The sequence below is a fragment of the Panthera onca genome, chromosome D4 (genome assembly GCF_046562875.1).
Source record: "Panthera onca isolate mPanOnc1 chromosome D4, mPanOnc1 haplotype 2, whole genome shotgun sequence".
In the NCBI taxonomy this organism is placed as follows: domain Eukaryota; kingdom Metazoa; phylum Chordata; class Mammalia; order Carnivora; family Felidae; genus Panthera; species Panthera onca.
The window spans coordinates 41,881,613-41,904,156 of NC_138351.1; the positions used below are offsets into that span (position 1 = coordinate 41,881,613).

At 45.8% G+C, this 22,544-nt stretch overlaps 1 long non-coding RNA gene across 1 annotated transcript; it reads left to right on the forward strand.

Annotated features, from left to right (window-relative positions):
• The first annotated feature begins 12,514 nt into the window (after positions 1 to 12,514).
• LOC132663869 (uncharacterized) lies at positions 12,515 to 21,571 on the forward strand. The gene is made up of 2 exons (XR_009603303.2): positions 12,515 to 12,617; positions 21,260 to 21,571. It is a non-coding gene; the product is annotated as an uncharacterized LOC132663869 (long non-coding RNA).
• Positions 21,572 to 22,544: the final 973 nt, after the last annotated feature.

A 22,544-nucleotide genomic window follows, 5' to 3' on the forward strand; every position in this document is an offset into this window, starting at 1 on the left:
CTGAAGTTGGACGCTCAACTGGCTGAGCCATCCAGGTGCCCCATGAATGGACAATTTTGATTAGAGCATGGGATTCTAGATGGGGCAATAGGGGTAGCATATAAGAGTGGTATAGAGTTTGGGGCATTTAATGGCAAAGCAGTTTGGATGTTTTTACCTAAATGATGGGGAGCCACCCATCATGTGACTAGGGGAGATTCAAGCTCACGTGCAAGTTTTTGGGATGTAAACGGTGAAAGGGTGGAGGAGGGAAGGGAGTAAGATGACAAGTTGTGTTAGAGACAGGGGCCCCTATAAGTTATGCACAGACTGGCATTTCCCTAGGCACGGATGCAAAGTCCAGCCCAGGGAGACGGTGGGGGACCCAGTAGCCGTGTTTGCCAAAGGTCGAATCATGAAACAAACAGTTTCTTTCATACAGAGAGTATTTTAATCCCTATGACTCTATACTAAGATCAGGCCACGTGTTATGATTGGAAATGATTTCTATTATTAGTTACTATTACTACTCTTGGACTGTTGGATGCCAAGGCTTGGGAGGAGCTGGGTGGGACTCAGAGAAAGAAATGGTCTGTGAAGTTTGCATTTTCCAGAGCTCAGCAGTCAGGCACTCAGCCTTGCAGCTATAGTCATTTCATGCTTATCCACTCACACCTCGGGCTGTGGTCTTCAGTTTGCGTCAGAAGCACCAAGAGCCTGGAAGGGGTGATGGTGGAACCACAGGGCACAGGCTCAGAGAGTGAACGGTTACTGAGACCCGCTGCTGAGCAGTCCGCGTGTTTCTCAAATATCCTGGGGAAGTCTGTGGCAGCAATGTTTCCACGTCATCCTGAGTTAACATGTAGGTGAACCCCACAGATTTCTGGAGGGCTTGGGAAAGATTTAAGATCTACTCAGCAGCTCAGACAGCTCTTGTTTATTAAGCTAAGCATTTCAGAGATACTTTCTGAGTGTTTGCCCTGCATCGGCGCTGGGACGCATCTGGATAAGACAGATGTGGCCCCCTTCACCTCTTCTGTTTGGTTCACATCATCCCGCAGCATTTCCATGTCGGGTATTTTCCGAGGCAGTCCTGAATTTATGTATTTTTACCCTTTTCAGCAAAGATGATTCATTAAATGTCGAACCAAATGTGACCTTATTTTAGTAGCATTGTCCGATTTTTCTTTCAAACATAGCCAGAGAGCAGAACAACAAAATCCTTCGTCAGTCTCTGAAACAGGGTTTCAAAAGCAGTAGTGATTGTAGCCATAATGTACACAGCAGGTGCTCAATAAGTGCATAAGTGTGCCTAACTTACGTCACACGGGACCCTTTGTAAGTTAAAGCCAGGAAGCTGTTTCCCAGGGTCCTCGTCATCCTGGCTGTGACTCCCTGGGACCCCTCACCGAAAGGCAGACAGCGGGTGTTCAGCAATTTCGTGGTATGAGTTCCTACTGAATTGTTGCAATGTTTGCAATCCCATGGTGACAGGGGTCTCTCAGTGGTCGTGGGGGGGCCCTCATTTAGTCCACCAGCTGTCCTGAACGTGCAATACTCATCAGGTTAAGAGTTCTTCAGGGGATCCTTGCTCTGCCCTGAACAGCAGTGGCTTGGACACAAGGAATCAATCTTCCTGGAAGCTGCAGATGGTCAGACTTCCAGACTTCCCTGAAGGCAGGACTGATTACCAAAGATAACTGGCTTTCTCTGGCAGGGAGACCTGTTTCCCATCCTGGGCAAATCTGTGGACCTCAGAACCCTTGCCACACGTGGGCCGTTGTCACGATGAGTCAGCAAAGTCGAGCAAAAAGCTTTGGAGGCAGACGGGCCTAGGTTTGAATCCTGGCTCTGCCATTTACTGGTAATGACACCTGGTCCATTAACCTGCGAGCCTCGGTTTCCTCATCACTAAAGGGAGAAAATAGTGGTGGCTACTTATATTAGTTAGAGTAGGTGCTGGTAGGTACTACACACACCTTAAATATCAATGCTCTACCATGAGAAAAGTTGATTTCTCATTCACACAGAGTCTAATGTGGATATTTTTGATAGATGGCTCTCCTGGGTGGCTCCTCCATAAGAGCTGATTCAGGGATCAGGACTCTTTCTATCACAAATACCTCTCATCTTCTAGGGACGTGAAGTCCTATGTTTCCAGCACTGGGAGAAGAGAGAGAGAGACAGACAGACAGAAAACAAACATTGTTATAAAGAGTGCAGAACAAAAGGCGTCAGTATCTTTGCTCACAAGATGGGCAGAAACACAAAAGACCAGTGACTTGTCTCCCAACGGTTGGTAGCTTGAAATTGATCCGGATGGGGGGAATTTACACCATAGAAATTGGCAAATGCTGCAGATCAGGTCTACTTTCCCTGGAGTGAACTGGTTGTTCAACATTTCCAGGAACTTTTCCAGGAACGTCCCGGGGCAGAGCCCTCTCCTCAAACACTTTGTGTCAGGTGACGTTTGAGAAAGAAGCGATCCTGTTCCCTAGGTCGCGTAGAGGAGGAGGCCCTGGCTGCTATCGAACCAAGGGTGGCCTCTGGCAGGGTTCAAATTCAGCTCCACGGTGGCTAGAGCCCAGGTAGTTTTTTCTCAGTGACAAAGTCCAGAGTTTTGCCCGTGGTGGGAAACATGGTGTCTCACAGTGTCAACAAAGGAAGCAACATTTGGGTGAGTCAGAGGCCCTTTCACCTGCACTCTCTAATCTTGCCCCCAAGCATTCCCTCCACCCCCACCCCGCTCTTAACTACTGTCCCAACCGCACTCCATGCTACCGGAATTGAGGGACAATGCAAGGAGGTGGGCAGCTCAGCTAAAGAGGACTTCCTTTACGATAGCCCCAGCACAGAAGAGCTGTCTTCTAAAAATTATTATTAATCCTTCACAGCACGCACCTACACGCATGCCCTGTTTCCTGATATTAACATTTCCTACTTTTGCCATTTTCTTTTCTGAGACCTCTGGGAACCATTAACAGGGTTTTCCTGCTACCCAGGATTTGCAGGAGAATGCAGATGGGCCCAGAGAGGCCCGAGTGACGTCTGGAAGGATGTGATAGAATTTGCTACTGGAACCCCTGCTTTTCTTACCTGTGGCGAACATTCGTCATCATTCCCCAAAATAGTGCAGACAGAACAAAAGCTTCTCTGGGTCCCCGCTAGCCTTGGCCTGGGTCTGTTTGCACTGGAGGAGTGGGTTGGTCAGGGCGGGTGGGGGTTAGTTTCCCTCATCATTCCAGGGGAGGAAAGACAAGGTTCAGTGCATTTCTGTTTGTTTTTACAAACTCCACGGGACCACCTCCATCCCCACCACCACCCAATTTGCAATCAGACCTTCCCCAGACTTTGGAACACAGCCCCACACAACCACACAAGCTCCGAGCAGCAGTGGATGAATGGCGAAGTCTGAAATGATGTCAACGACTTGTGTGCAGGCCAAGGAAAATATGCGGGGGCCCTCCATGGCTTCATCCCCGTGCTCGCCGCACCGCAGCTGTGAGTCGTAAGTTTTCCTTCTGAGCAGACAGAGAGCAGTACGTCTGAATTCGATTCAGAACCTAGCATGCTTTTTCCAGACCCCTTGCACCTCCCCCTGACTCCTCACCCTCCTTGAAGGATAAAGTGGTCCAAGCCAGGGATGGAACTTGGGGTGGCTGCAACTGGGGGGCAGTTTGGAATTACTCGTCAAATCCACGAGTCGTGGGGGAGGGACGGGACTGAGGAGAAGGAGCAAGCAAGAAGGTCAAGGGGGCAGCGGGGGTAAGAGATGGAAACCTGCAGCCATAGGGGCACTGAAGGTTAAGACAGCTGCTGTGACAATTCAAGCCCTTCTGCCCACTTCATCTTGATCAAGACAAGTCTTCGAAGGGATGGAAGCTTGAGTTGCCACAGACCATCGGTCCAAACTTCCATTTGATTTTAGCCACAGAGGCATACACAGCCGGGGCGGTGGGGGGGTGGGGGGGTGGGGGGGTGGGGGGGTGGGGGATGGTGTCTGCGAACCCAGGTCACCCTTTTCTTGGCTACTTGATGGTAGAGCCATCTCCATGGTCAGTAATTCTGCTTTTGAAACTGAGACACAGATAAAGCCCCAGGGGACCATCTTAAGGACCCAAGCAGCGAATTTTATGGATCAGATGACAAGTCGGTAGAAGCCAGATTATTTTTCCGAGTCCAGCAAGGCCTTGGAGCCTGCCTCCTCCTTCCCCGACCCTCTCCAAACTGCTCCAGCCAAGTGAGGTTTGAAGAAAATACGGTCTGTGCAGGCTGACAGCGTGATGGGATGCAGGGCTCTCCTCCTCCACACTGACCGCCCTGGCTGGGCGGGAGCGGCTGGCCATCGCCAGCAACGCCGCCTCTCCCCGCTCTCGCTCCGACCCCGCCATCGCCGACACTTGGCTTTTATTTTACGATTGTGTTTATACAGCAAACATACTTTGGAAAAAGAAGCACTCTCTCTGGCTGCCGGCCACACCACCTTGTGGTTTCAGAACAAAGCAGGGCTGCGTCTGATCTCTGGGTGCAGAGGAGTCCACCCAAGGGGACATAGGTGCTCTGAGACAGTGCTGCCATTGACTCAGGGTCTGGCATCCCCTCTTCTGAGTCACATGCTCCTGTGACAAGAGGTGGGCGCTTTCAGTCTCCTGGGGAAGAAGCCTCAGCACAAAGTAAGAGACCCTGCCTGTGTTTGTACCTGTAACATCCACTGTATTCCATCAAGAATAAAAAGATGACCTAAAATCTACCAGCTCCCGAGAACATAGTAAGTGCTTCCCAGACTTCTGTCATCGTCATTAGTAAGGCACCGCCGGACACTGTCTTTGTGCTTTGTAAATATTTTCTCTAATTCTTACAGCAGCCCAGCAGGAAAAGTATCATTATCCCGTTTTAGAGATTTGGCTCAGAGAAGTTAAGTAACTTGCCCAAAGTCGCAGAGCTGGGCAGTGTTAGAGGCTGTCTAACTCCAAAGTCTAAGCTCTTTATAAGAAAATCTACAGCTTCTTCATACTTTTTCACTCCTTTCTTCTTCTTCTTCTTCTTCTTCTTCTTCTTCTTCTCCTCCTCCTCCTCCCCCTCCCCCTCCCTCCTCCTCCTCCTCCTTCTTCTTCTTCTTCTTCTTCTTCTTCTTCTTCTTCTTCTTCTTCTTCTTCCTGTCTTGATGGACCACACAGGGACTGACCATAAGCAGCATCAGATCCTCGGGGTTCATGGGTCCCTTGGCCTCTCCTTGGAGAGAAGTTGCCTCTTCATTTCTCCAACCCCTGGCCTCTGAGGTTGTCTGAGGAATCCCTGCCATGTTTCTCAGGGACTGAGCTGTGAAGAGTGATGGTCTTTGGGCCAAACGTCCTTCCCAGTGCCTCTCACGGAATTGTTGAAAATATCAGTTAGGGGTGGGGTTGGCACGGACCTCAGAGTGTTGCCTCCTGGGAGCCGCCTTCCCACCCAGCTGACTGCACGTCCACGTCCTTCCCACCTACATTGGGTGGTGAGTTCCATACAACTCTGGGAGACTTGGCAGGCTGAGCTCTAACAGCTGTGGGCCTGAGGGAGATGGCCAGGGAGGGGGAAGAGGTCCCACAATCAGGCCCTGAGGAGCAAGCCTGAGAAGGGAGGAAGCATGGAGGTGCCCACCCACAAAGTCCAGCCAGGACCCCTAAAACCACAGCTACTGTAGCCAGGGACACTGTAGCCACTGGATTTGCAGGCTTAGTGGCTCACGGGGAAGCAGACAGAGAACATTCTGCAACTTTAAGGTCTGTGTGAAGAAGGAACAACTGTTCACCTATCAACCCCACCTTCCCTTTTTCATTTTTGCCAAAGCTGTGTGTGTGTGTGTGTGTGTGTGTGTGCGCGCGTGTGCCTGTCTGTGTCTATCTGTGTGAAGGCCATCATTGTCCCCAGAGCTCAAACATCTCATGCCTGGAGTGAGGCCAAGAATTCTTCAAGGTAGAACCTGTGACATTGATGGTGAGAGTTAGATAGGGCATCCCAAACACCCACAGTGGAACAAAAGAATGACTGTACGAGTGAATCAAGGAGTGAAGGAATCAACAAACTAATGAGACCAGAGATCTATGTTGGGCTGTTCTCATCTTTCGTCTCTTTTTCTCCTTCTCTCTATGAGTTCCACAAGCTGCCTAGGAATCCTGGGCCCTCCTGTGAACGAACACAGTTTGAATCAACCTATCAACAACCCTCAGATACAGCATCCAGATACATCATTGCCAAGGTGACTACCGTCTCCTACAACACCTATTCCAGGCAATCTGAAGAAAGAAAGCGCCGGAGCACTGGGCTAGAATCAGAAGACCCACGTTCGAGCTCCAATCTGGCTCCCAGTTCATTGGGTGGCCTTAATTAGGACTCTTCTTCTCTGGCCATTAGCTGCTGCTCTCTCAAAGCAGTGCAAGGCCTAGGGAGGCTGCTAAAGCCCATCAAAATATGGTTCTCTGTAAGTGGCCTCTGAAGGTGCCCACAGCCATCACATACTTGACCTATGGTACAGGAGCCACAGTCATTGCAGACCACAGACTCCTTAAGAGACCCCAGCTGAATTACCAAGTATCTGTAGCTTCCTTCTGTCTTCCAGCTCCTGGAAATGAGGCCCTGAGGGAGCCTGACAAGGCCTGTCCTTGGAGGTACAAGCGGAAAGGGAAGGAGAGTCCAAGGCAGGTGAGGCCGGGGAAGGGCAGGCCGGGAGGAAAATGTGGCTTTTCTGGGCTTGGGGACAGCGAACAACAGGCGTTTCAGTGCTGTAGGGTCCACTTCCCTCCTACTTGCCACCTGTAATAGCCACCCAGAGGAAAGAGGGGGGAGAAGGGTGAGCTGGGGGTCTCTCTCCTGTGTCAGTGGCTCCATACTGAGCTGATGATTCAGATGATTTAGTGATGATAACAGAGTCAAAGAGGCTCTGGAGGAAAAACATAGCTAACCAAAAAGCCTCGCCGGGAGTTTGGGTCAGAAGAGGAAACAAGGTCTAAAAGAAGAAAGGCCAGGAGAAAACATCTGTGGGCCGGGCTGCGGGGATGGGGAGTGAGAAGCCAGCATCCACAGGCACAGCTGCCAAAGAGCTTGAGTTGCAGATCATCTCCCTGGTGAGGGCTGAGGGGCTGTGAGGATGGCGGGGGAGGGGACCCAGACGGGTCCCAGGACGAGAGGCTCAGCCTTCTGTCCCTCAGAATAGCAGGTGTCGGGCCAACACCTCTCTCAGAGCTGCTGCTACCTAAATCGTATGCTGCAGGGCTGATGTGCAGGGCTTTTGTTCTCCCTGGTCCCCAGCCCCTAATAACTTTCCCACAAGCACCCACAGGTCCTGGGGTACAAAACTTCATCATCTCGGGAATTAGCTTTTATCAAGCACGTAGTGTGCTGAGAGCTGTGCTTGGTACTGTGAACATGCTGTATTAGTCAGAATCCTCCAGAGAAATGGAACTAATACAAGACCTATCTATTCGTCCAGAGAGAGAGAGAGAGGGAGAGAGAGAGACTTATTTTAAGGAATTGGCTCATGCCATTGCAGGGCCTGGCAAGTCAGAAATCTGCAGGACAGGTTGGTAGGCCAGAGACCCAGGGAAGAGTTGCTGTTGTAGTCTTAAGTCCAAAGATGGTCTGGAGGCATAATTCCTTCCTCTCTGGGGGACGTCAGTCTTTTCCCTTAAGGACTTCAACTGACTGAATGAAGCCCACTTACCTTCTGGAGGGTAATCTGCTTTACTCAAAGTCTACTGATTTAAATGTTAATCACATCTAGAAAATACTTTCACAGCAACATCTAGATTGATGTTTGGCCAAGCACCTGGGCATTATAGCCTAGCCAAGCTGACACATATAAAATGTGTCATATAAGCATCACCTATGCTTTGGTGCCTTTGATCCTTACAACAATCCTGTGAAGCAGGTACTAGCATGGTCCCTATTTGCAGGCCAGGAAGCTGAGACTGAAGAAAGCTAACATGTTGCCAAAAATAATACCACCAGTGGTGACAGAGCCAGGACTCAGATTCAGGATGACCTGACTCTGGAGACCACTCTGAGCCGCTGCCCCCCCCCCCACCCCCGCCCCCACCACGGTTTCACTCCCAGAGACTCCATTTAAAAACAAACGCCTGGCCGGCTCAGTCACTTAAGGGTGTGACTTCGGCTCAGGTCAGGATCTCATGGTTTGTGAGTTCGAGCCCCGCCTCGGGCTCACTGCTGTCAGTGCAGAATCCGCTTTGGATCCTCTGTCACCTCTCTCTTTGCCCCTCCCTTACTCACTCTGTCTCTCTCAAAAATAAATAAACATTCATAAACAAAAACAAAAATGCACACTTGGGAGGGGTAGTATGTTAAATAACAGTCAGTGAACCTATTGCTCATTCCATCATTCACCTACTTGGGGAGCATCTGCTTGCTCACGGTTTGCTTCCTGGGTCAGCACTTTTCAACCTTCCCCATCACAAGCACCAACATCTGACTGGCATCAATGGGTACACCCAGCACTAAGGGCAATGCCTGGCACACTTATGGTTTCTCTGCTCTTTTATATTACCCTCCAAAAGCACTTTTATTCTCAGATTATTGCCTTTCTGACACCCTTCCCCAAAGTTCACTTACTTATGAATTCCAAAGGGGATCCAATTGGATTTGGGACTTCTACATTCCCAAACCAATCAGGGTAGTTGGCTGAGTGGCTGTGTTCCCAGGGATTGGAAGCTGGGGTGCCCACGAACTTTAAAAGAACCAGAACCTCCTACCTTCACTATCAATGGGCCAAGACTCCATTACTGTCCTGCCTGTGCTTGGAAACACAGGCATCCTTCTAACTCATAAAAGCAAAGGAGAAAAGGAAGAGAAATTTAGATTCCCATGTAGAGCCTTAAGAGATGATGAGTTTGAATTAGAAAGTAAAAGTTTTCTTGCTTCAGGCCCCCTGGAGAAGGGTGAAGAACCCAAGAAAATGAGGCAAGAAAGATGTCATCAGCTCTGTGCTCTGTTTGCCAAGGCCCCTTCTCCCTTTAGTCTCTAGGCCAGCCTTCTGTGTTGAACCGGACAAAAAGGGTCAGCAAAATGAACACACTAATTCCTCTTAGCTGATGGCCCTCAGACTGTACATAAGCATAAGACAAATAGTTCTGGCCATCTCAAATCATGATCCTGGCATGTTGCTGACCGAAAGTCAAGTATGCACCAATTGTTCAGACTCTTGCACTATTCCTGCTGTGGAAGAATTTGCCTAATAAATTTCCTTTCCATTGTGTGAGGGGGAAAGTCAAGCCGGCTCGGCCAGATAGCCCCACATGCTGAAGGCTCGGTATTTAATGCTTTTCCGGGTCTCTCCTGTTCAGCACTAGCCACCAGCCTTATTCAGCATTTACTCCCTGGTAGTGCCACAGACTGGTTGCTGGAAGAGGAGAAAGGCAGACAGATGTTGCTTCTCAGGTTTCAGAGTTTTAGGAGCCACTGGCTCCATGAGATTCAAATACCACAGGTGTTTCTCAACTTGAGCCAAGATGGTCAGATTACAACGGGAGACAGAACTTCATTATGGGCAGGGACATGAAATCAGAGATGGTGAGGTGTGGGCCTCTCAACGTCGCTGTTTAGGGCTGAATAAGTCAATAGATCGGTCTCACGCTCTGCATAAAAACCTGGGCTTCATTCTATTTTCTTTATCAGAGAACCGATTAAATAGCATTTTATCCCAATAATGATGTCTCCAAGAGAACCCCTCTAAGCACCAGATCCACTCTCCAGGGGACACTACTTAACAGCAAGACCAACACAGAAGAGTTGAAGGACTCCTGTTGGTGGCCACCTGTCTCTTGTTGCCATGGGTTGGTTCCAACATGAAGGAATATTTTGCCACGTAAAGAACCACTGCAGAACTTAAGTTACGTGTATTCTCTCTACTTATGTCAGTGGAAAATGTACAAGAAAAATGAAAGTGTCTTTTAAAACAACTATTTTCTAAAGCAAATAGTGTGAGCAAGAAAGATGACACATGAGCCAGGGCACCAAATTTTCCAACCCCACAACACATGGGCTCCTCTGCAGGATTGCAGGAAACTCATATTTCCACTGGCATTTGGAAAGAAGGCTATTCTCTGGTGGATATCGATTGCATATTTCTCAGGTCTCTTCCTTCCTTCTATCTTTCTGCCTTCATTTCCTTGATGAAAATAGAACAATCTCTATGATACCTCGCAATATGTAAGAGTAAGCAACATCTCTCGGAGTAGGTGTTGCAGTTCATGCTTGATTCTCCATGTTATGGGACGAAGTCACTGGTCTTGGAGTCTGTTAGTTTGGATTCTCCCCCACCTCCTCCACCTTATGTTTCTCACATCCATATGGAGTGATTTTGGTGTCCCGGCTCTTTGATTTTATTGCAGGATTTCCATGGTGAGATTCTGAGAGGAAAGGGTGGTTACACAAATGCAGGAATCCATTTGAAAAATCAAACATGCAGGACTTGGGTGATCATCCTGCCTTGAAATAGAAGTCCAAGTGTAATCTCAATCATGAGGAATGGAAGTCAATACAATCAGGTGTAACCGGTCCTAGTAACTCGCAGCCTATTTTTTTACAGTGCAGCAGCAGAAAATATCTTCAAAACTTAAATCAAATCATGTCATTCTCTTGATCAGAATCTTCTAATGCCTTCCCTTCACTCTCAGAACAAAATTCAAAGTCCTCATCATGACATAAAAGGCCCTACGAACTCTGGCCCTTCCCTACTTCCACAGTTTCACCTCCTAACATTGCTTGTCCTTCACTCTGTTCTAACCACACAGGCATATTTGTTTCTCTAATACACAAAACAGATCCTGCCTCAGGGCCTTTTCACTTGCTGTCTTAGCTCCCTGGAATGTTTTCTGCACCAACAGCCACATATCTAAGTCTTTATTGATTCGAATTTCTGCTCAAAGAGGCTTTCTTAACCACCGTATAACACCTTGTCTATCATTCTCCATTCTCTCATGTTACTTTTCTTTATAACACTAATATTTTTTATTGTTTATTTTCTGTCTCCTTCACCCAAATATAGATGGTTAGTAACTTTGTCTGCATTCCTAGACTACTGCCAAGCACATGGTAGGTATTCAATAAATATTTATAGGAGAAATGAATGAACACCTTATATTTAGTGTTCACATATCTTTATATCTCTCTCCATACATATTTTTCCAGGTACACACACCTACATTGCCCCCCGCACACATCACACATGACACACATACTAAGTATAAAACATCTAGGCATGAGGTCATTTCAAGTTCATTACGTATTAATTGAACATCCTCTTCATGCAAAAGTGCTGCAAAAGTGCAGGGGCAAGAGGAAAGTCCTAGAAAAAGGAATAAAAATGGTCTTATCTCTCCAGCAAAACCACTTGCTGTTAACTCAACTAAATCTGTCCTCCTTATCGTAATTGTGACAAAATGTACATGGGAAATTATTTGTTTATCCTCTTATATGCTCTGAAATTTCACTTTACTTTTAAGCATGTCACTCCTTTAGATTTTTCCTTTTTCATATCATTGTGTCTTTGGGATTACAATTATTCTTTTACACTGAGTTACAATTTTGGAATTCCTGATGAAATACAATCCCAGTGCTGAGGTCGCGCAATTAATTCTTCAAAATAAGATTAAGAAACTCTGCATTCTGGATGGAAGACCCTGTATGGTGATTAGTTGCCTGAAAGAGCTTGTTACAAGCCAAATAGAAGGAGCTGTCATCCAGTTGATGGTTTCCAGGGATGAAGGCTCCAGGACCTGCAGTAATTTCATTTGTCATCGTTGCAAAACCAGATAGTCACGTGAGCTGCCAAAGCCTGCGGCAGAGGAGGGTTACTTGCCAACTGTCCTTAAGAATAGGAACACAAGGTAGACAAGGCAACTGCTGGAAATGAATTATTTCTGGCAGTTATATTATCATCATTATGAAAAATAGAGGCAGCGTGGTTGGATCTACTTGTAATAATTTCCCAACTCTGGGCACAAACTTTTAGTGATGAAGATGTTTCTAGAAACTATGAAGATTTCCACCAGCCTTGTCATTGTGAGAATAGGCTATGAGAAAGCTTTGATCACACAGGGCAGCCACACTAACCGGGAGGGAGAGAAAGAAGCGTGACCTGGCAGAGGGGTTTAGGTGCAAGCTGGAGGAGATGCACCTAGTTGGAGAGTCAGCAATCCCAAGGGTCTAAAAGTGCAGGTGATACTGAATTAAGCAACGGTGCCAGTGAAAAGTGGGGAGAAGCATGACCCCAAGGCACAGAGGGCTGCACTCTTACTCTGGCCAAATTGTCTATTTGTTGATTCATGGAAGTGCTTTGGCTTATAGCCGTGGATAAAAGGAAAGGACTCAACACCTGGAGAAGGGGGTAAGCAAGAGCTGAAAATGGCACAAAGACCATACATGGTCAGGGCAAGCTAAGTGATGTCATGGAAACAAATAATCCCCCAGCTCAGTGACTTAAAACCATGAAGGTTCGTTTCTTGCTCATACTATATATTCATTGCATACCAGCAAGAGGCTCAGCAAGAGGGTCATTCAGGGACCCAGGCTGACAGTGTGGTCACCATCTCAAATGTTGCTTGTCACCTTGCCTGAGAGAAAAGAGGATCCCAGGGTATTGTGCACTGGTAATTAAATGATCTATCCCAGAAGCGACCCACATAAATTCCACTTACATTGGTCAGAAGTAATTTCACAGCCCCTATACAATAGAAAGCATTACCTACAGAGTAGGTAGGTAGAGGACAGAGAACTGGAAATACTGGTGAATGGCATTAATGACTGGTGCAACCCCGTCCTTGTCCAATGGGGTGCTGAGACTGTTGTCCAAGTCAGTGCTGATGTCCAGGGGAGTTTGGGAGTATGGAGGATGGAAAATGGGAGGTGGGAGGGCAAGGTTGATCCTAAATATTTGAGACTGACCCCACAAAGTGGAGGTGGGGAGCCTGAGGTAGCAGAGAGGCATGTTACAGCTCAGTGGCCATGATAACTGCAGGCTGTTCCCCAGGTTGGGTCTGGGTCATGGGTCACTCAATCCCAGGTCCGTCCTCTCCCAACTGGGTAACTGAAACTACAAACATTCCTTTCTGCATCCTGATGGCTGCAGGTCCTCTAGTCCTTGTAGGAAAAGTCCATCAGAACATGTACCTGTGAGGAAATAGGGATGGGAAGAGTTGGGGAAGGGAGGAGGGGCAGACACACCTGGCTCTTGTTGTCCTTTGACTCAGAGAAATGCGTTTGTTTTATTTTCAATGACTATCATTGTTAAGTCCCAAAACCCAAGGGAAAAAATATAAGGAAGAATTTTCTGAAGCTTTTGAAATCCCCAGATGAGTTCTAAGGGGAGGTAGAGAACTTTTGTTTGCTTAAGACTCTCGAGCAGTATTTCACAGTGTAGTTCAAGGCCACCTACATCTGAATCACCAGGGAGCTTGTTAAACATGAGGTTCCCTGGGCTTCTCCCCAGACTTACTCATCTGGGGATGAAGCCCAGAAATTTACATTTTGTTCCCCAGAAGAAACTTAGAGTTGGAGAATCATTGCTTTAAAAAGGGATAGGATTGCCATTGGGGTAGCACAAGTTGGTACCCCTCAGAAACGGAAAAGGAAGCCCTTCTAGTTCTATGGTCTTATACTCCAGGGCAGCAGTTTAAAGATTCCAATGGATTCCACCAATTAGTCCTGTTGTTATTCTGGTTCATAACTGTATTCTGGCTCCCTTGTCTAAAACAGTTCCAACTTCCCCTAGCATTTGCCCGAGTCTGAGCTACCAGTTGCTGCAATGGGAAAGACAGGTGGCTGGGCCTGTGGGGTAGGGGGTCCGCTCTCTGCAGGAGACAATTACATGCTCTGAAAAGGACAACCATGGCTTGTCCTAAGCAACAGAGGGGAACTCTTGTCAACATTTTGAAAAGCTGGCGCCATGCTTGAAAGGGGCTGACGGGAGCCACTGATGGGTCTGGCTGAAAAACAATTGCTTATGAGGAGGATCAGTGTCAACTTTGAAGTGAGCCATGCTCGAATTAGCACCATCGTGGTAACAAGCAGAATGAGCAGGGCTGAAATGACATATTTAGTCAGGAAAGAGGCCTGTGTTTAAGGGAAGGACTCTTTCAAAGGAAACAATGCATGAGACTTGGATGAGAAGCTTCTGGCTCCTTGTTTGTCTGGCTTTTAACAACCTCAGCGAAGTTCACATTTAGTTGAGTGGCTCATTCCTTGAATTGAGTTAAGTGTGTAGCTTCTGTATTTCTATGGCAGATGGAACCTGCCCTTTCTGGATTGTTGTACAGGTTCCACCATTCACGTGCTGTGTCCTTAGGCATCATGGAGCCCCAATTTGCTCCTGAGTTTCCAAAGGCGGGATTCCATGCCTTCCCCACTGACTGAAGGGTCTCTACACAGCTCGAGGGGTGAAGTTCTCCTGCTCTGAAGGGATCACCTCCTTCACGTGCATCTGCAGAGAGTGATGGTGGTGTTTTGGGTGGTAATGGTAGTAGAAAAGTTGAGTGAGCAATGATTTTGTCCTCTTCCCAACCTCTGCCCTCCTTGCTTCCCCCCATTGCTGTTCACTCTACCAGCAGCTGCCATTCACTAACTTCTCATCTCAGCTCCAAACTCCTTGATTTTCTTCATGTGAAGTTGTTCCTTTCTCTTCACAGAGCCTCTTGGGAAAAGCTTCTCATGGCCAAACCAGGGTTTTGAACTGGGTCTTCTGCTCCTCCCCAGCTCTGGGTGGGAGGTAGGAACTGGAACAGGAAGTTAGTTATTCTTCCAATTACATCTTCATAAGCCTTTGCTTTCTTGACTTCCTCATGTATAAAATGTGGGAATAATGCCTCCCTTTAAGGATAAGATTCAGTCTCTAAAAAGTCTAGCCCAGTGTCTGGCAAAAAAAAAAAAAAAAATGATCATGTGATACATATTTCTTGAATTTAATCAGACTATTTTGATTAATTTTACAAATGATATTATTATGATAATGACTTTCTGTTTGGAAACAGCACTGATTTGGGCTCTGACATCAGTCACATTATGGATGTCACAAAAGGCAGGATTTTTATTCTATCTGCCGTATATAAAACAAACAGCTCTACTTGTCTTAATTTAGGGGTAAAGTGTTTTTGCCTCTTTCCTCTTAAAAGCATTCTTTAACGGAGCCCAAAGTACACAGTTAGAATCCACTATCCAGTTTGTAATTGAAATCAGGAGTCCATTATTAGCTTTCTGGATATACGCAGGCTGCTTATTTAATACTTCTCCACCCAGTTTCTCCTCGATGGTAAGATGGGGACAACGTTCATCTTCCTGATGGTCATTTGTCAGCTGTGTTGTAAAGATGAATAAAAAGATCCCTCAAACACTTGCAATTCCTCAAAAGAAAATGTTGCCGTAGTAACCCAAAGCATTTCAGGTCTCGGTTCATTTTTGGAAAATTTTTCCAAAACTGGTTTCTGCGTGGGGGAAAAAGAGAGACATCACGTTAAAATCACCCATTCGGGTAACACCTGGCAGCGTATCTACAGATCAGGAATCACTTCCGGAAGGTTACAGAGCGCGTGTGGTGAGAGTTACTTGCAAAGAAAAAGCTTAGCACAGCTCCTCACGGCTCAGCCATCTGGCCAGCCCTCTTGCCCCACCACCCTTCTGTCGCTCACCTGGTGGAGGGTCTGCCCAGGGACAGCAGGGGGCAGGTCTGCAGGTCCAAGACTAGGCTCGTGCTGCAGCAGCAAGCACAGTGATCCAGCCATGAGACAGGATAGCCCATTAATTGGCTAATTTTGCTTATAATGTTTGGTCACTACTTGGCAGGCCCTGCCGTCTCTTGGGTGGTATTTACTTGGGCTCCTTTGGAGAAGTGGTCTGGTTTGGAATTGTTGTTATTGTTGTTGTTGTTGTTGTTGTGTGTGTGTGTTTCTAAGACATTTTTGGTTCCTTGTGAGCATTTATTAGAACTTGTGGAAGAGGAACCCATGGCTCTATCCCTTATTTGATGTTTTAGTTCAATGATGTCTGTCTATTTCTTCGGCATTTTGTCTCTCAAACCTTTTACAAGCCTTGGAAACATAGGGTTTTTTTTTTTGACACATTCCCCCCACCAAAACCAACCTAATCCCCAATTCTTCCTCCTTCAGGCCTAGAGAGGAAACAGGTCTCCTACTATCAACTTCAAAGTCTTTAAGAACTTCCTAATTGTCTACTCCCCTTCTCTTCCCCCCCCCAAGAAAAGGGCATTCCCACTTTCTCTCTTTCTAGTCCTGTTCTAGAATTGCCTTTGTATTCCTCACAGTTTTCCCAGCTTCCTCTTTTACTCATCAAAGATTTTCTGAAATTCCATTTCCTTTGCTGTGACCATTCTGCCCGTCAGAGGGATGTTGGTGACTTCTCTCAACACCCAGTGCAGACGGTCTTTTCATTCTTCCAGTTCCCTCAGCTTTTGCATATTGAAGTTTCCTTAATTTACCTATTTCCCTAATACCTGCCCTTGGGGTGTGTGACTTCCCAGCCTCGTGGCTTTTCAGTATGCCAAGTCCTTAATGTCAGCTGTTGTCTTTACTTAACCTTGTCTACTCTTTCTATGGCTCCAGGTATTTGGGGTAATTTAATTTTCTTTCACAATGATGAGGAGCTCTGGTTTACAAATGGCAAAATGAGGTGCAGATAGATTCCTCAGAACAAATTAGTGGCTTGATTAGACATGGAGTTAATCTTCCAATGCATGAGTTATTTGGCCACATTCCCCAGAGTTTCTAATTTTTTTCTAGGTCCCACTATACATGTGCAGAAAAGACAGGAGGTTTTTTTTTTTTTTAATTCTACGTTCTGCTCCATTTCCCCTACAAATGGGTGGGCATTTTATAAATGCTATCTGATGAAAATGAAACCTCCCCTTATAAAGAACAACAACATTTGAACCTTTATCTATTTTTTAAGCCTCTAATAAGCTCTCAGAATGTGACTTGTTTTTCTGAGGGAAATGATTTGGTTAATGGTCATTACGGTTCTTTTCAAGGATAAGACAGAGTCATTGAAACCCAATTCCTTTTGAAGCTATCCTTCCTAGTGAAATTGTAACTCTGGGGCCAGTGTTTGTGTGTGTGTGTGTGTGTGCGCGCGCGTGCGCACGCATGCATGTCTTGGGGTCCTGGTGAGAAGAACCAAACTGTAAGCATCTTGGAGGAAACATTCATTGCTAAATTTGAACTTAAGAGCTCTTCCCTGAGCTCGAGTTTCACTGAAAACCCAGAGCATGGGCCAAATTCAGCGAAAGGCTTATTTGCAGTTGTGACCCTTGAGGGCTGGGCAAATTTGATAGTTCTTCAGGACTGATTTCTCGAGGACCCTGGGTCAGTCTGTGGGAGACGGTCTGGGTCCAATTAGGACTTGATGTGTGAGGAGGGTTTACCTGTGATCTAAAGGACACTTTGGCGGTCCTCTAAAGGGAAGCCACACGCATGCACACCCTCACAGAGACAGACAGACAGACATCCGAGTTACATAAGGTTTGCATGTGAGAGGCTTTTCCTACTATATTTCACTTGGATACTTTCAGGTTCAGAGAACTGTATTTAAAAAAAAAAAAAAAGGATACTTTCTGTGGGAAATTCAGAAACCTGAAACAAAAAGAGAGACTGCTCTATATCCTCCCTGGGCTATGTTGGCCCCAGTTTTACTCATCTACTGGGGCCTTCTGGGTGATAGTCAGAAGGATGGTAATCACTGGTGCTCACTTTGGAACTTCAACTTGAAAGAAACATTTCTGACATAAATAATTTGCAAGCACCAGATCTAGAAAACCATAGCGTGGCTTCCCAATTATTAAACGCAGGCCAACACTCATGCGTGCTTTGCTCCATGAGATGCTTTTTACATAAAACAATTATATCTGCCTGTGTATCTTGTCACCAATCAAATCATTGCTTTGTGTTAAAGCAAGACAAATACAAGCCTGCATTCCTTGCACTGGGAAAAACCTAAGTGAATTATTCTGAAAATTTGATTGTGAGATATGCCTGCTCCATCTGAGAGACAGAGAGGGAGAGAGAGAGAGAGAGAGGGAGAGAGAAGAGAGAGAGAGAGAGAGAGACAGAGAGGCAGAGTTGACCCTTTGTCCCTATAAAACCCCCACTGCAGTGGAATAAGCTTCTCACGTTTACTGATAAATGATGATAGAAAAGAATTAGGCAATTTCTACTTCTTAAAAAATAACCACGAAAAGCAACACAAAAACAAATCCCTCCCCCTCAAAAGAAACAGTGGGAGAAGAAATGTAAAATGATTTCCAAATAGCACGTTTGGTGAGGAATACAGAGTGGCCTCTTTCTCCCTCATGCCTCTGCGTGTTTTCCTCTTTGTTTTGACTCTGACCTCAGTTCTCCACATCTGGTATGATAGAAAGCAAGAAGACTGAATTCTACAACATGGCTGACATCTTAAAGGAAGTCTCAGTTACATGACAGAACTTTAGAAGAGCTTTTTCTACACTAGAGAGAAGATAAGGGGGAGGAAAGTAGGTGTGCGTGTGGGTCCGCTCATGCAAAATTTGTATCTAAAGACAAAAATCCTGTGTGTCTGGAAATAATTGAGACCCCACATGATACATAAATCACTGAAAGAAAATGCATAAACAACCCAGATAGCAACCGAGAAACAGATTAATGTAAAATCATATAATTTGGTGACACGTTGGCTTCTGCCTTCTTTTTAGGTAATGAAATCAAATGTTTGTGTAGTCTGGTTTCCAGGACATTCCCTTTCAAGTATCTTCAAAAACGTTATCTTATCTCTGGCTCACTCCCCTCTTAACCTTGGTCCGATGTCTAGGATAACGATGGTGAGTGCTCACATGATCCAGAAAGCAGTATGTTAACCGTACGGGGCTCAGAACTGTTCACGGGATGGAGACATGGCGTGTGAATACTCTGTGGTACGGCGGCAGAAAGGAGGGACGGAGGGCCTTTATGTTGTCTGATAATGCAGCTCTTTGAAACATTGCTGGCAGACTCTCTTCACATCATGTCACACGAGACAAGAACTGGGACAGGCCCTCTCTGCTTCTCGATTCATCGACCTGCCATACAATACAACAAACCGGCTTTTTCAAGGCCCCCTGAATGAAGGCCCGTGCCTGCAAGGGAAATTTAATTGGATTTCTTTATGGGTTGCAACAATCCAATGAAAAATTATGTAAGAATGGCATGATTCAGTTTCAGCATGCACTTGAATAATAATATTTTTTTATTTATAACAAGAATTCTTTAAAAAATAATAAGAATTTTTAAATGAAAACACCCTGCACCAGCACTTTTCAGCTCAGCTAGACCAGGCAGCCCAACTTTATTCATGGTAGCTTGTGTTGTGTTGTGTCGTTGTCCCAGCTTAGAAAATGATTTTAAATGCATAGATTACATTCAGAATGGAGTCGGAGGCTTTCAAAGCACCTGGTTCGCCTTTCTGGAAGAATAATGTTGTCTTTAACAATGTCCCCTGCTTTGAACCCAAGTGCATTTGTGAATCCTGGAGAGGAAGAAAATGTCCATCACTCCGTCCATTCTTTGGAACATCTCTGTGACCTTCGAAGATTAAGTCCTCTGTCATGTTTTGACATCTCCAAATTGGTTGAGGCAGCCTTGGGGATTCTTTCTTATCCTCCTCCCGAAAGTGGGCAAGTGGCTAGTGTCTGCCTAAAAACTCCCTCCTTGACATTCCTTTGCTAAGGCCCTCCTTCCTAATTCCATGATTTGAGGTGTCCTTTTTGGCTCCCTGGGGTAAAAAAAGAGCTCACTGCATCCACCTAAATCCACAAATTTTCACACAATTGAAATACAAGGTGGTCGATCATTTAGGCTCATGTCCTTTATGACCGTAGCTATCCTGTCATTTATTCATCAAATCACACACTCTTCCCACTGCCGAAAATACACCTTCTTCACCTAGTTCACCTGGACAACCCAAACTCTTCCTACAAGACTGGATTCCAGCATCAACTCCTCTGTAAGGCTTCTTATACCCCTTCACCCATTCCAAAGAAAGTGCTTTCCCCTGCAGCTCCCGCTGTCCCTGTTGTGTACACACATACCTCTCCATTACTGTTCGTGTCACACTGTTAGCCATGGGCTAGGCTCTCACAGTAGACGGTGAGCTGAGTATGAGAGCCATCCGCCATATTTACCGTTGTATTCTCTGTACTTGGATACAGTACCTGGCACAAAACAGGAATTTAATAAATAGTTCTTAAGTGTATGAATGAATCGATGAAGGATGAATGAGTTGATGAATGGGTAAAGATAAAATATGGGTAGCCCTCACATGCCCAGCCAAAAAGAAATCTATTTTTCCAAAGAAGCAGGAATAAAATGCAGGATTTTACACTCCCGAAGCAGGGCCCCGTGATCAATTTCTATAGAAATAACAAACATCATACTCATTTATGTAGAAACAATATGCCTAAAAACTGTACAGTGGAAAGCTTTTAAATACACATAAATTGGTTGAACAGGGCACTCCAGTAACCAATCACTTGGTATTTGCATGATAGCTCATGATAATAATAGTGCCTGACATTAGTATGTGCCTTGCAGTTTTCAAAGTATGTTTTCATTCTCGATCTTGTGTTTATTCAGCAAATATTTACTGAAGGCCGGCAATGAGGTTATCACTCTGCTATGATGTGCTACCTTGAGCAAAATAGGCCTCATGAAGCTTACAGTCTAGGGGAGGAGGCGGATTTTAAGCAAATCATTGCACAGAAGATTTTAACCACAAAGAGTACTGCACATGAAAAGGAACAGAATAATAGGAGGGTTTCTATTACATTTTATTTTACTTGAGTTTTGTATTCTTGTGAAGATTGCAGATAAGTACCCATTATCATGTGTTATGTTGAAGCCAAAATGAACAAACTTTACCATGGCTAGTAAGAATGGAAGAAAGATTCGAATCCAGTTCTGCTTCCAAGTGGGGCTAAGTATTGAGGATGGCTTGAGTCTGAACTACACAAGCTACTTGCTTGGGACACTCCAGAAACGTCTCCACTGAGCTAGAAGTGAGAGGGCCCAGCTTTGTGAATGGGAAGGACCTGGAGGCCAGAAAGCAGCCCTTACAGGAGTGTACCACACGTGGGAGGCTTAGTTGTCTGAGCGTGTTCGCGTGTGTGTGATGGGGCTGGTGTTGATGTCTTCTAGCCTCCTGTTATTGACATGACAATGGCCACCATTTGAGCATTTATTACATGCTAGGTATTTACAATATGTCAATCTCTATTTTACAGGTCACCAAAAGGCAGGATGTCACAAGAGCCAGAGCTTAGAGAAATTAAGGAACCTGCTCAAGAGCACACAGCCAGAAGGTGATGGGACGGGGATTTGAACACAGTTCTGGGGCCTCAGAACCTGTGTATGCAGCTGTGCCTTCTGCTCTCTGACCTGCAGATCTCATGGTTTTATAAATTTGGCAGAGGCTGTCAAAAGAACTTTTCCACCATCTTTGGTCTTACACTGGAGCATAGATGTCAGAGGATTCCCAGGATAATCAGATTGGCTGCTTTTAAATGATGAAGATTAAAAATGGGTTTTAGACTTTGGTAAGAACTCTCTCTCTCTCTCTCTCTCTCTCACACACACACACACACACACACACACACACACACTCCTGCTCTGCAGCTTGTCTTTCTAACTCCACTTTCTTGTCACCAAGAAGAGACCTCAAACGGGTTTGGGGCCTCTTTGACTTCAATGGGATCCACATGTGTGCATCTGGAGACAGCGTTTGGCTAGTGGGAAAGAAATGAATTGTCATTTTCAGTGACCGTAGAGAGAAAACTTGATCCAAGAGCCTCTTTTTACCATGGGAAGTAGCTTTGTTGGTAACAGTCCTAATCTTCTTTTTCAGCGGGTGAACAGGGTAATGATGCTTTTGGCCAAGGGTCATAGGGAGTGTGGCACGTGGGGGAATAGCTAAGCATTCACAGGAGGAAATGCAATCGCAGGCATTGTAAAACCGTTGCCATTCAACCCACTCCAACGTCTCCAGCCCTTCACATTTCAGTCACTCATAACTTTACGACAAATTCTCCTTTTGGGATAAAACTTTCCAAGTTCAGTCTTTGCTCCCTAGGGGTCAGCTTTTTATGGGAAATTTGTGCTAAATCAGCATAGCTCTGTTCAAGTTGGGGAAATACTAGACACAATACACTTTTCCTCCACCAACTTGAAAGGGATGGTCGGCAGGGAGCATCCCCTGAGGTTGCCGACTTGGGGACGTCTCTGGTTTCTAAAAGTTTCAGGCTTGGATACGCTCATAGTGATGATGAGAAACAGCATTGTCAGTTTCAGAAATTTCTGGATCAATGACAGAGCCAATAAAAGGATATTGTTGGGGAATGGAGACAAATGTGAGGGAGATTGGGAGGCAGTAAGCGAATGAACAAAGAGATAGTATAACACAGAAAATATCAATTGAAAGGGACTTCTCTGATTCATGGGGGGAAAGAAACCAATAAACTTTCAGTTTTAAATGGGAAAACATAATTCTAGAACACACCCATCTGTGCAGGC